This window comes from Callorhinchus milii, unplaced genomic scaffold, assembly GCF_018977255.1.
Source record: "Callorhinchus milii isolate IMCB2004 unplaced genomic scaffold, IMCB_Cmil_1.0 Scaffold9, whole genome shotgun sequence".
Lineage (NCBI taxonomy): Eukaryota > Metazoa > Chordata > Chondrichthyes > Chimaeriformes > Callorhinchidae > Callorhinchus > Callorhinchus milii.
This window is the reverse complement of record NW_024704750.1, coordinates 5,288,429-5,301,119: the sequence shown is the minus strand read 5'-3', so window position 1 is coordinate 5,301,119 and position 12,691 is coordinate 5,288,429. Positions and strand designations below refer to the sequence as shown.

The 12,691-nt window shown below is 38.5% G+C and overlaps 1 protein-coding gene across 5 annotated transcripts in view; it reads left to right on the top strand.

The window, feature by feature from the left end:
- Positions 1-12,691, top strand: part of LOC103175330 (ena/VASP-like protein) — a 77,438-nt gene that overhangs the window by 17,709 nt on the left and 47,038 nt on the right. The window lies entirely within an intron of this gene.

The window sequence follows — 12,691 nt, the reverse complement described above, 5'->3', positions numbered from 1 at the left end:
GGGGGGGGTTGAATATAATAATCGATGCATTTGATAATCATTGGATTTGATATCACCTCGTTGAAAAATCTCAATGCATTCCACAGGATTTACTGTGGAGGACAGTGATAATTTGTAGGAAAACATGCCAGCCAATATGTGCCCATAGAGGTGCCACAATCAGCCATAAAGTGAACCAATTTTACATAGGGCATTGTTGGCCATGGCACCGAGGAGATGCTTTTTGATTAGTGCCAGGGGATCTTTATTATCCGCCTGAACAGATAGTCAGGATCTCGGTTTAATATCTATCCCAAGGATTATACAATGAAGTACAACCCCAACACTGCACTGGAGTGTCAGCCTGGACTGTAAGCTCAAAGTCCCAAAGTAGATCTGTGGGGGGAGGTGTGGGAATATACAACCTCAAAGACCAGCAAAGAACATAAAGCACTTCATCATAACGTGAGTTTGCTTATTTGAGTTATGAGCCCTGACATTTACAAAATATTTTTGTTTGGAGTGCTAAAAAATTAGCTGCCTTCAGGAATATTGGCGGAGACTTGATAAACTGGAAGGCAGCTATTTATAGGAAGAGAAATGCTGTCCGGCAGTTTGAAGTGAACTAGCTTTCTGCCTGCATGCGCAGTGACTAAGGAATCAATGATCACATCATGTTATAAAGCTGGTTAGGATTTGATGCCCCCCTTTCCCTCCCCTAAACCACCGCATTATAACAGGCTTTACTGTATTTTTTGAGTGAATACTGTAATATAAAAATAAATGCATAAGATAATGAGTGTCTGGAAGTAGGTTATTATCCTATAAATAATAATCTTGCATTCGATATTCCGAAGATGTTGTAGATCCCTATAACTCTCTGCAGTTTATAGAATAAATGGAATGATACACTGTGTTACTGTATTACATATACCTAATTCTTATTTCAAATGTTCACACAAGTTGCTGAAACAGATTTAATTCTTATAGTAGCCAGACTTACTTGATTGATCAATCTTGTCTGCGGTCTGCTGCTATATTTGGCTATTCAATCAATACCTGGCGTTATAAATGATGAATATTACCATGACAGAAAGAGGGAGTGTCAAACACCTTGGCGACAAAGCCTAATCAAGGTCACTGGTATTCCGAGGACACACACGGGAAAAATGGATGGAATCATGAATGCAGTCGGCTGTCTGCAATTTAAATTTCCTAAAGTGGCTCATCTGATCCAGTCTTCCCTAAAATGTCGTAGCTGCTAACAGCTGAGCTGTAATTGTTGGTTTTTCTGGCCCTAATCTCACGCACTCCTTCCCAGGCTCTGAAACCCTGCACCTAACAGCCACACGCTATAAAATCCATCACATACTGTTTAGCCACAAATAATTGTTTGTTTTTTGTAAACTTTTTTTATTCGCCATTTTCTTGGTTTCGCTGTCATCATTTATTATTGGAGATATAATACCAAAACTCAGATATGATCGCAAACATACTTACTGTAGGATTTTTTTTAAAAACTCTTAATCCCATGCAGTAAAAAAAATTTGATTTACTCAGATGCCATAAAACAGTGACCTCTATCATGATTTTATGCCAAGATACATGCAAAATCAATTGGCATTTGAGAAATAACTTGGTATTCTAATGGGAAAAAAGTAGGGTTCTGGAAAGCTGAGATCAAATAGGCTGAAGGGCCTTTTTCATCCAAACCTCTGTTGTGATCTTGTGACATGAAGATTGATTGAAGCAGGAGGAATTTCTTTGCACCGCACAGCTAGAATATTCCCTGCCTTGAATATAATTAATGTGTACAATGCAATGTACTTGGTTTTCTGATTCAGATGACCTTGAATTGGCAGCAACCTATTCTGCTATGTTGGCTGGTAATTCTCATTTTCAATCTCATTTACAAGTATTAATGTGAAGTATAATTATTTTGCAAATGTGTGACTTCAGAATATGATTGTAATAACAAATAATATTACTTTATATGATACAAGTTTCACTGTACTATATATGATACAACTATTATGGCATTCTTATATTGCCATAGAAATGTGTTTCTTTTTACTTATTGCAACCATTTTTTGGGTGAAACCGCATTTATACAAAAGTGAGTGTTGCTTTGCACACATTTCCTTTATTTCAGAAAATCACAAATGATCACAGATTGAACAGCATAGAAGTTGCACACAGAATATAACACAGCTGAAAGCACATACACCATGATCCCTGACCTATTTTCAAAGCAGACAGTTGTTGAGACCAGAATAGTATATCAGTGTGCTCACAGATTCTACCAGTCGTAAGGCATGCAGTGGAATTCTTAAACAAAAAGCTTTTTTAAAAAAAACCTGTTTGGAAAGCCTGTGAATAGTTGTGAGTTTTAATTGAATGGAATAAAGTACAGTAGAGACAAGGTATATCTTGCTTTAATATTTGTTTATATTTTCAGAAAGTCTTTTCATCTACATACCATCACCATATTAATGTTGGTTAATTCATTAACTAATTTCTTATTATTATAAATATTATTTGGGGTAATTTAGTTGTATGATAAGTAATGATGAGTATATAATACCTAGGTACTCTCCATAAATATATCTATTTTATTTTGTTCAGCAACCTTTAACTAAAACTAATTATTTTTATGGCAAAGGGAAATTCAACGAAATTCTACACGTTATTCTCATAGTAAGGCAACCTTACACTTCCAATTTTAAATGCGCTGTTTTTTTTAAAGAACCTTATCTTAGGATAAGATACTGTATTAAAGAGATGTTGCTAACACTCACAAATGCTTTTAAACAAGATTTCTAGATTAAGATATCCAGTTCAAAAGATTAGCAAGATTTTAATTAAATAACTTAAACTTAAGTAAAATAGACTGGAGCAGAAGGAGAGGTTTTTGTTAATGTTCATTACAATTTAATCATTTTTATCAAAATCCTGTACCTTTTTCCCAGTTGGGCCATGATAGGGAAAAAAGCTTATTGAAAATATCTTGGTGGACCACATTTACTTTTGCAATTTGTCCATCAACCTACAAACTACTTCTAAAACATAATTAAGTGGCCGTGTTGGTTTATATTGTTAGTGCATTGGGAATAATAATAATAATAATCCTCAGATTTGATAAAGCGCCTTATCACGTTGTTGAGACTTCTCAAAACACTTCACAGAATATACTGTAATATACTGTAAAATAAATCAACTGTATATTTTGTTGGTGAAACACCCAGAATTCCAGTATCACATGATACATACATTTCTTTCCGTCAAACTGCAATGTCCTACAAAAACACTGTTTAGGCAACAAAGCAGGGCAAGTCGTGCGTGCATCAAGATTTCTTTTTAGCAGACGGTGGATTGTTTTGGGATGAGGTGAAGCCAGCTGCTAAAGCAAAGTAAATCTGATTTAAACCTTAAAAGAAAAGATCGAGCTAATAGTGCTAATGACGGCAGTTTTACAGGCATACTTTTGAGTGTTTGGGCATTGTAATGCAGTCACTTGAAACCTCACTATTGTTTCAGCAATGATCTAATGTAACTTAATGCAAGCTCTGGACCAGAGAGCAATACAGGGGTTTATTTTTCTAGCAAGAGTTTATTTTTCACCTGTTGCTACATTCCAAGGTTGCCACCAGATACAGCCCTTAGATCATTGAGGCTCTCACATAAGACGGGGGAGGAGAGGCAGCCACAGTATGTACACTTTCAGATTCTGGGACTGTACTGAAATAAAATATAAAAACATATTTAAATATGTAAAAATATATAACCCTTTAAAACCATCTTCTGCCAACGGATGTTGCCTTTTATTCTACATACATCATCGTCTAATAATTCAGGATTATCTGGTTTCCTCTCAATTAGCTCTGTCTTATACTACAGTTGATGTTCCATCCTCCGACTCATTTTTGCAATCAACTCAGGGGTTCCCCAGGGCTCTGTTCATTTTCCTTCTATGTTTCTTTTACACATCAATGAGCTCATCCTCTCATCATCCAATCCCATCTATTCTTTGGCTAATGATTCCACTCTACTTCCTTCAGATCACATACCCTCAATGCACAAGCCTTCATTCCTCTCACAGTCCAATGGTTGAATCACTAAATGTAATCTCCTCTGTGCCTTCAGATGGTCAATGAATTCCTTGGGGAAGGATATGGATTTGCAGTGTGTGTGTGTGCGGGGGGGGATGATTCCTTATGTTGATATGTGGAATATCAACAGGGCAGAATGCCAAACAGTGATGTACATCATCAAAATTGTTGCGTTTAGTGTCCTAAGGAACTCTTTACCCCTTGTCTCTTTCAGTTCTTCAAGGAATGTGTCTTCATGTCTCTTTCCAGTCTAACCAAAACCATCTCTTACCGCTGCTGGCTCCATTCTTAATCCTTCTTCAACTATTACCATCTGAGAGATGGAAACATAGGAATAGGAGTAAGCCATTCAGTCCCTTGAGCCTTTTCTACCATTAGATCATGGCTGATCTGTACCTCAACCCCAATAACCCGCCTTTGCACCATGTTCCAGTTTGGTGCTGCTGAGCAGAGGAGCTCTGTGTGTGCGCTTGGTCGAATATGCCCATCCAGTTTTGTCAAGCACTTTGAGACATCCTTCTGCGGTGAAAGACGCTATGTAAATGTAAATTATATTGTGCTGCATGCACAGTACTAGTACAAATGCTCTTTTTTGCTCCAACGTGAAGTGTGGGAGAATAGTTTGCTTCAGTATATGGTTTGTTGCCGTTTCATGATGTGGTTATTGCTCTAGTGTTATTGCTCCATTAATATAACTTATGGGCAGAAATCAGTAAATTTTACAAGGGAGCTAAATGCACTTAGCAGCATGATATGGTGGTATGAAAAAAACCCTGGAGCCACCGACTGCATAGGATTTCAATATATCTCTGCCAGCAAGAAACAGAACCATTAAAAACTATCTGACAATATACAATAATATTCCTGCAGGACGCTATCCTGTTCAGCTACTATCAGTGCCTCCTCGTTGACTGTATCAACCTCCCCAGAACTCCAGAAAGTTCAACCCTCAACTTTCCTTCATACCTTTCGTCACCAGCCTTCACCACTATCTCACCCCACATGCAGCTGAAACCATGCCTTTGCCTCCTCCAGACTCAACCTTTCCAATGCCCGCCATGCTCCCTAGCTTCGCTCTCTGCAAGCTCCAGACCATCTAGAACTCCACTGCCTATATCCTCTCCCACATCAGGCTCTGCTAGCCCATCACCGCCATCCTCACCGGGTTCCCCTGGCTCCTTCTCTCTCAGAGATTCAACTTTAAGATACTTATCCTCACATTTATATGGTTCCATAGCCTTGTTGATCTGCAACCCCACTCCCCAGCTACTCCTACTACTCCACCGACTCTGGCCTGCCTCATGCTCCTGGTCCTCTCTTGTGTCTCTTCCAGCTCAGGTTCCCACTCGATCTTTGTAAACTGCTTTGAGCCATTCTCCCTATGTGAAAGTTGCTATAGAATTGCAAATTGTAGTTGCAGCTTTACCGTGGTGCCACACTGACATTGGCCTAGTGACATATGCAAAACCACCATAGAGAACAGACATAGTCTTTTAACAATCCTGCTGCTGTGTTCATTTGCAGCAACCGCAGTCAATGTAACCTATTGCATGGCTCCTTTAGCCTTCAAGCTTCTGGAATGAATTGCCTGAAAGGGCGGTGGAAGCCGATTTGATAACAGCTTTTAAGAGAGCAGTAGATAATTATTTGGGAAGGATAAGTTTGCAGGGCTATGGGGAGAGAGCAGGGGAGTAGGATTAAATTGGATAGCTCTTTTCAAAGAGCCGGCACAGACATGATGGGCTGAATGACCTCCTTCTGTGCTGTATATTCTCACCTTCAGCCTTAATTTTGAAGTCCGTTTTCTGCAATTCCTTTTGAGGACAGATTTCTTTAAAGCGTGGGATACAATACAATATTGTATGATAGGGTCCAAATAAGAGCAAAAAGGGTGATTCCTGGAATCAATGGTCAATGGTCACAATGCTTCCAATAGTCACATTATACTCCAATCCCACCAATGGGCAAGTAACTTGGGCAAGTTCTGGATGATCTGCAGCCTATGGAGGGAGGAGTTCGGGAGGCCGACAAGCAAGAAGTTGGCATAGTCGAGTCTGGATGTTATGAATGTGTGGGTCTCTGTGGCCTGCGGTGTGAGACAGTGGCAGAGCCGGGCGATGCTGCGGAGATGGGGGAAGGCAGAGCGGGATGTGTCATGGATCTGGAATAGAAAGGATAGTTGAGGGTCAAATATCCTATCAAACACACAAGTGGTGATTCACCAGTCTCTTCTTGGCTTGAAAAGGAGAGTAATGCGCTTATACACAGCTATAGGTCCTCAAACTGTTGCATTTGGCACAAGATTAGTTTTCACTGGCTACGTTTTCTTTATCTAATGGAAATTTTTATGAAATATACGTGAAATTTATTGTTAATACTTTGGCAGTGACAATTCTGCTATAAAATGCTTATATCAGCAGGATGATTTCATTAAATTGTTACTTTGATGATTCCATAGCACTTCAGTGAACTAGTGTTAGTGGAGTCCTGTAGCTCAGTGGTTAGAGCACTCGCTTTGCAAGTGAGAGACCTGAGTTCAATTCCAGGCAGGGCGAAACCTTGGGCAAGTTTCCTTACTCCACACAGAGCCTAATAATAATCCCTCCAAAACCAAAAACAATAATAAATTGGTCATTTTCAATCTACGACTGTTTGTGGGACATTGCTGTGCGCAATTGGCTTCCGCGTTCGCCCACAAATATACAGTCAATTCACTTTACAGTGTGTTCTGTGAAGCGCTTTGGGACGTCCTCCCGACGTGAAAAGCGCTATATCAAATGCAAGGATTATTATTATTATTATTAAAGATCCTTTGCAATATCTGCTTTGTGATAAGAGTACAATACATCAAATAATTATTACTGTAAACTATTAGACAATGTGTATCTGGTCAGAAACATAAAGAAATTACTTTATTGAATAACTATCTGTTATTAGATACTGTAGTGCTTTATTTGTACCTGAATGTTCAAGAACAATTATCATGTGTTCATTGCAACTTTAGTGAAGAGAAATATTTGGCCTAATGTGAACCAAATAACGTGCTGTTTGGAGACAATATTGACTGGTCATCCTGTCTGGGTAGGGAATCATTTACCATTCAGACTTGTAGGTATGTTCCTTCCAAACATAATCTATGGGTAAGAATATGTCATTTTATACATACACATATTTGTACATTTATCTGATTATTGTGGTTTCTTTACTATAATTCTACAGTACTTTTATTTGCTGTGAATTACAAAGTCTGAGTGGCAAGGGGTGGTCAGGGGAAAGGTGGCCAAAGGTGCAGTTGGAGATGGATTTTGGAAGTAGCAAGAGTGGAGGAACTTTGAAGAGAGTTCCAGAGAGTGGGGTATCCACAGTTGAAGACTAACTACCTCGACTCCAAGTATCATCCAGTCACATAACATTTAGTTGCATAAACTGGACAAGAAAGGTCATATAATAGACAATGTTTTGTAGAGAGTTATTACTCATGGCATGCGTTAGTTGTGCGAGACGCATTAGACTGCACTTAGTTCAGCAAAATCTAAGGTGCTTAGAGAATGAAATTAAAATAAGATCAAATCTCCGAATGAGGGTTTGATGTTCTACAGTGAAGAAATGTATGGGTTGAAACCTGCAATCTGAATTTATATTACCATCTGCTGGTACTCCAATATGCAACCAGTCAGCCCTTTCTTTTCTAGGACAAACCAAACCAGTAGCTATTTCATTTTGGTTGTCATAGTGATAGATTAACATTCCATCATAAGACAAAAAAACCTATTTTCAGACAGTCGACTGCTGAGATTTAGGAGGATTTACAGGTTGTATGTGGTATCATTTTTTATTCTATTCAGTAGTTAACAGGAATTTATTATCCTGTAATAACCTTTCATGATGAAAGCAGTTGGCACTAGCATGATGGGACAAGTGGCCTCCTTTTGCACAGAACATTTTCTAATACTGAATATCTTATGGGAAGTCTCTCTCTGTTTCGAAGCACTACACGTACATCATTTCAACATGAAGTGAAATTTGCACGCTGAGTTTTTTTTTCTTTAGCTCAAATTCTGAAATGAAAATGAGTGTTTCGACAAGAACTGCAGTTCGTGGATGCTCATCTGCTTCCTTTGTACTTAATTTGCGGTTGTCATCAGGCACATCACTTACTCTGTTTGAGCCCATCAGGGATTGATACAACCTTTTAACAGGATTAAGTTTGGCACCAGCCACAATTAAATCAGCAATAGGAAGATTTGTTCTATGTACCCCTTTTTAAAAAAAAACACTTTTGTGATATTTTAATTTTGAAGATTGTATGTAATATGGCACGTTACCTAATATGGGACCCATAGAACGGCCTATAATATGGAACCATTCCATTGGTCCCACATTAGGTGAGGTGTGAGTTTGATCCACAATCTTGGGTGTATTCAGATTTGGACCTCAGGAGAATAAGCCCATTTGATACTACAACAACAACACTTGGATTTATATAGCGCCCTCCACGCTGGACGGCGTCTCAGAGCGCTTCACAGTAACGGATCCCAGGACCGAGCCGAGGGGGGGGGAAGGTGACCAAAGGCGCGGTCGCAAATACTATTTGTCACATTCCATTCTCCCAATATTTCCATTGCCCCTGCCAGCCACAACTGTGAACTCTCCAACTGAGATTGCTAATCAGTGCTAAATTACAGTACTCATATCTGTGGCTATTTGAAGGCTTGTTGAGAGTGCCCAAACACATTACACATAGGCTGTGTAGTCAATAGGCAAGAGAGCTTATTCCATCAATGATCTAAATTCTGGATGTGGTTTCAGAGATTAACACAAAATGTTTTAATTCAATGCACACCCAGCCCACCATTAAAATATTTCATAGGTAAGAGCCAACAATACCAAGTCTCCACATAGTTCCCTGCAGATAGTTGCCCACATGTGAGATTACTTCCAATGTGCTGTAAAATTGCCTCATTGCCTTCCAGAATCAATATTGTCTGCAGCCACAGCAGCACTTAACCTTTTTTCTTTAATAATTAATTGTCTTTTGGTTTAGAAATGGAGTTGTTAATCTTCAGTCATTTCACTGTGCTCTTAAGAAGGAATTGGAAGACTTATGCAACCAATGTCGCTCTACTGTTGTCAGAACAACTGATGCAGAAACAGGCAGTTCCTCCTTCATGCATCTCTTCTCTGCCAACAACTGCCAATATGAGTAAAGTCATTAGTTGAAGATTTTGGTACCCTTATTGCTGTTGATCAGACAACCTACCAAGTTTGCACTTAGCAACATTTCGTTCCATCTCATCCAGACTTTTCAAATAACCAAATATTAGATAGCGCCTTGACTGTTATTTTAACTGTGGGCTGGCTGATTGATTTATTGAATGAAGAACAGACAGTGTCCATTAAATGAAATTGGTGGTACTCTACACTGCTCAGAATAGATATGTAACGGTTCAGGAATACAGTATCAAATCAATATCCAAACTCGAAGTACAGCTATTGTTTCAGAGGAGTTCATGATGACTTTCTTTCTTTCTTTCTTTCTTTCTTTCTTTCTTTCTTTCTTTCTTTCTTTCTTTCTTTCTTTCTTTCTTTCTTTCTTTCTTGCTTAAAAATATTAAAAAGTTTTAAACAGATTAAAACTATCTTAACTCTCCTAACACTACTGTATAACCTGCAGCTAGGAGACAAGTGAGAGTGGTCACTAGTGACCGTTCAATTATCCTTCTTTTCTGAGTAGGGAATGGTTCCTGACCTCTGCTTGGCAATTCTCGATGGTGGCTCAGCAGAAAGAGAAGGGACTGACTGTGTAGTTAATTCTCTGGCATGAAATTACATTTGAAACCTTTATGTATGTCACAGTGGTTTGCAGTTTCAGTGGACAGTGCCCCACCATATACTCAAGTTGTGACTTCCGAATGACGTTTGAAGCAAATGGGTTTTGCAGCAGTGGAATGTTTATTCATCAGTCTATGCACACCACAATGCATGAGCTTGCTCACAGCCCTACAATCTCTCCTTTCAACCACCCTATGCCCCTATTTTCAGGAACTCTCAACAATCTCCTACATCCATATCTCTTTCTAAGTCTTTGGTCAAACATCGTTCGCAATTTCTCATTTTCATAACATTCGTCAAGTCCTTTTTAATAAAAGGTGTTGTGTAAACGCAAGTGGTTGTGTTGTTCAACATTGACGATTGAGCAGAGAGACGGTAACAGATGTAGGAATAGGTATCCATACATTTGAATAATATTTAAGAGGATCGCACCATCAATTAAACTGACAGTGTTTGAACCTGTCCTGTGAACATTTTTCATGTCTTTTTAATTAGACCTTTAATGAATGACAAACAAGCAACACTGTAAAATGTCTATCAGCTTGTATCAAATGTCCATAACCAGGTGTTCGGTTTATTAATAATCCAGGAACAAAGCCTCCAGCTTGTCTGTCCTGTTGTGCACCTGTTTGGCAGGCCAAGTGAATGCTTTAGCTCTGGAATAAATGTGAGTTTGCTTTGATGACAAACGGTCAGGACCTATACTTGTGTCTGTGATTTATTTAAAAACATCTTTCCTGTGTAAGGAACAAATAATCTCAGGTGAACCTGGCATAAGAATAAAGTATAATAATAAGTAAGAAACCATGAGTTAGTGGAATTAAAATGAGGTTATCATGTTACCGCCATAACAAATGACAAGCAGTCACCACTCTATCAACCACATTGAGGTGTTTATGCTACTCCTAGTTGTTCTCGGAATAGAGATAAGAACAAAAATACAAAAGGCAGCTTCTGCACGACAAGCTTCCATTTAAAGAGCCCTAAATTTCTGGAACGGTCACAGAAGCAGTGTAATTATATAAACTTGGTACAAATAGTTTAATACAATTACAGTGCTTTATTTGCTTATTCGGTACTACTTTGTTAACCCAGAAGATACAGTATTCACTGTAATGATGTACTGTACATCATCCACTGTAAGACTGCATTTTAGCATTCAGAATCATACTTAGAATAACTCTCTTTGTCTTTGGCATTATCATTGACTTGATCATTGCTGTAACCCTTGGAGCCATTACCTTCAAAACTTACATGTGTTTTTCTAGTCTGTTTGTGCTGCATTGTTCAGTCAAGTTCAGCAATCTATCACAATGGTACAGCAGCATAAATAGAAAGCAACGTGATGTTGTTGAGGTACATACACAAAGGCATATAGTTTATAATCACTGCCCTTTAATCCTGTGATTATACTCTGAATATGAGGTCTCATATCACAGGAGAACCTTGTGAGGATAACAGGAAAGAAATGAGGGACTATAACAGTATTGCAATACAATACAAATACAGTATTCTTTTAAATAGGCAGGCAAAGATTTTCCATTTTGTTGCATGTTCTGAACTCAAAACCACTAATATTGTATAGGAAAAACAATCTGTAATTATCTTAATAATAATAATAATCCTTGCATTTGAGATAGCCCCTGATCACGTCTTCGAGTCGTCTCAAAGTACTTCTCAGAAGATACTATAAAGTGAGTTGACTGTGTATTTTGGGGGCAGAATTCTTGGGCCACCTTCCATCAAAATCTTGTTTTTAAAAGTACAAGCTTATTTAAAATGCATAGAATTATCAGTACCATAACCAGAGAACTACCTCCAATGGGCAGAAAGTAATGTCGGACTACTTACAGTGAATCACTACTCCCTCAGCATTATCACTAAGCTGACCATAAATAGAAAAGCACTGACCCACATGTAGTATATTCATCAGGCCTATCAGTTTTAGTCAGTTACTACTCAAGTTAGCACAGCCTGAATTTGAAAAAACAAATGCTGGAAATCCACAGCAGGTCAATCAGCGTCTGAAAGAACAATAGGTGACTGTCTCAGGTATGGTATCATTATTTTTCTAACACTAATAACTTTAACTTTTTATTGCAAACGTAGGCTGAACATTTTCTTTTGAATAAGACATAATTATACGGAAGCACACCTCATCAGTTGCAATTATTTTGTGCCTATCGAGGACAATAGGTTTTAGGAATATCTTACAGGAGTTCAACACAGCCAAAACTAGTTCAGATATCACAAGGTATGAGTTCAGTTGTTGGTACAAAATCAGTCATTTATACCAACGGTCAAACTAGTTTCAATCTGTCCTCTTTATATTTAGAAACAAAGGTAATTAGCCGTGATGTTTTACTGCACTTTATGAACAGTCATACACCTGAGGTGTGAAACTTCTCAGGTCACTAAGTAGCTACTTTGACGACACGAGCCTGGAATTTGGAAACCCCATCATAATCTCACTGCGACAGACATGCCACATTTGGAAGCAAGATGGATTTTTTTGCCGCTGGTGTGCTAGACAGCTGTTACTTATTTAAGTCTGAATTCCACTGTGGTACATCCAAACAGAAATGCGTGAAGGGAAACCTGACACAGCACTGCCGATCCAAATCTGAAGCCCACCCCCCCACAAATATTTTTTTTGGTTTTAACCAGTCTCAAGATCGTTATCTTAAAATTTTAGATTACAGGAAAATTTTCCAAATTTCTGATATCCGAACAGATTTCCTTCAGTGATTCATTTTGAATCCAGCAAGAAT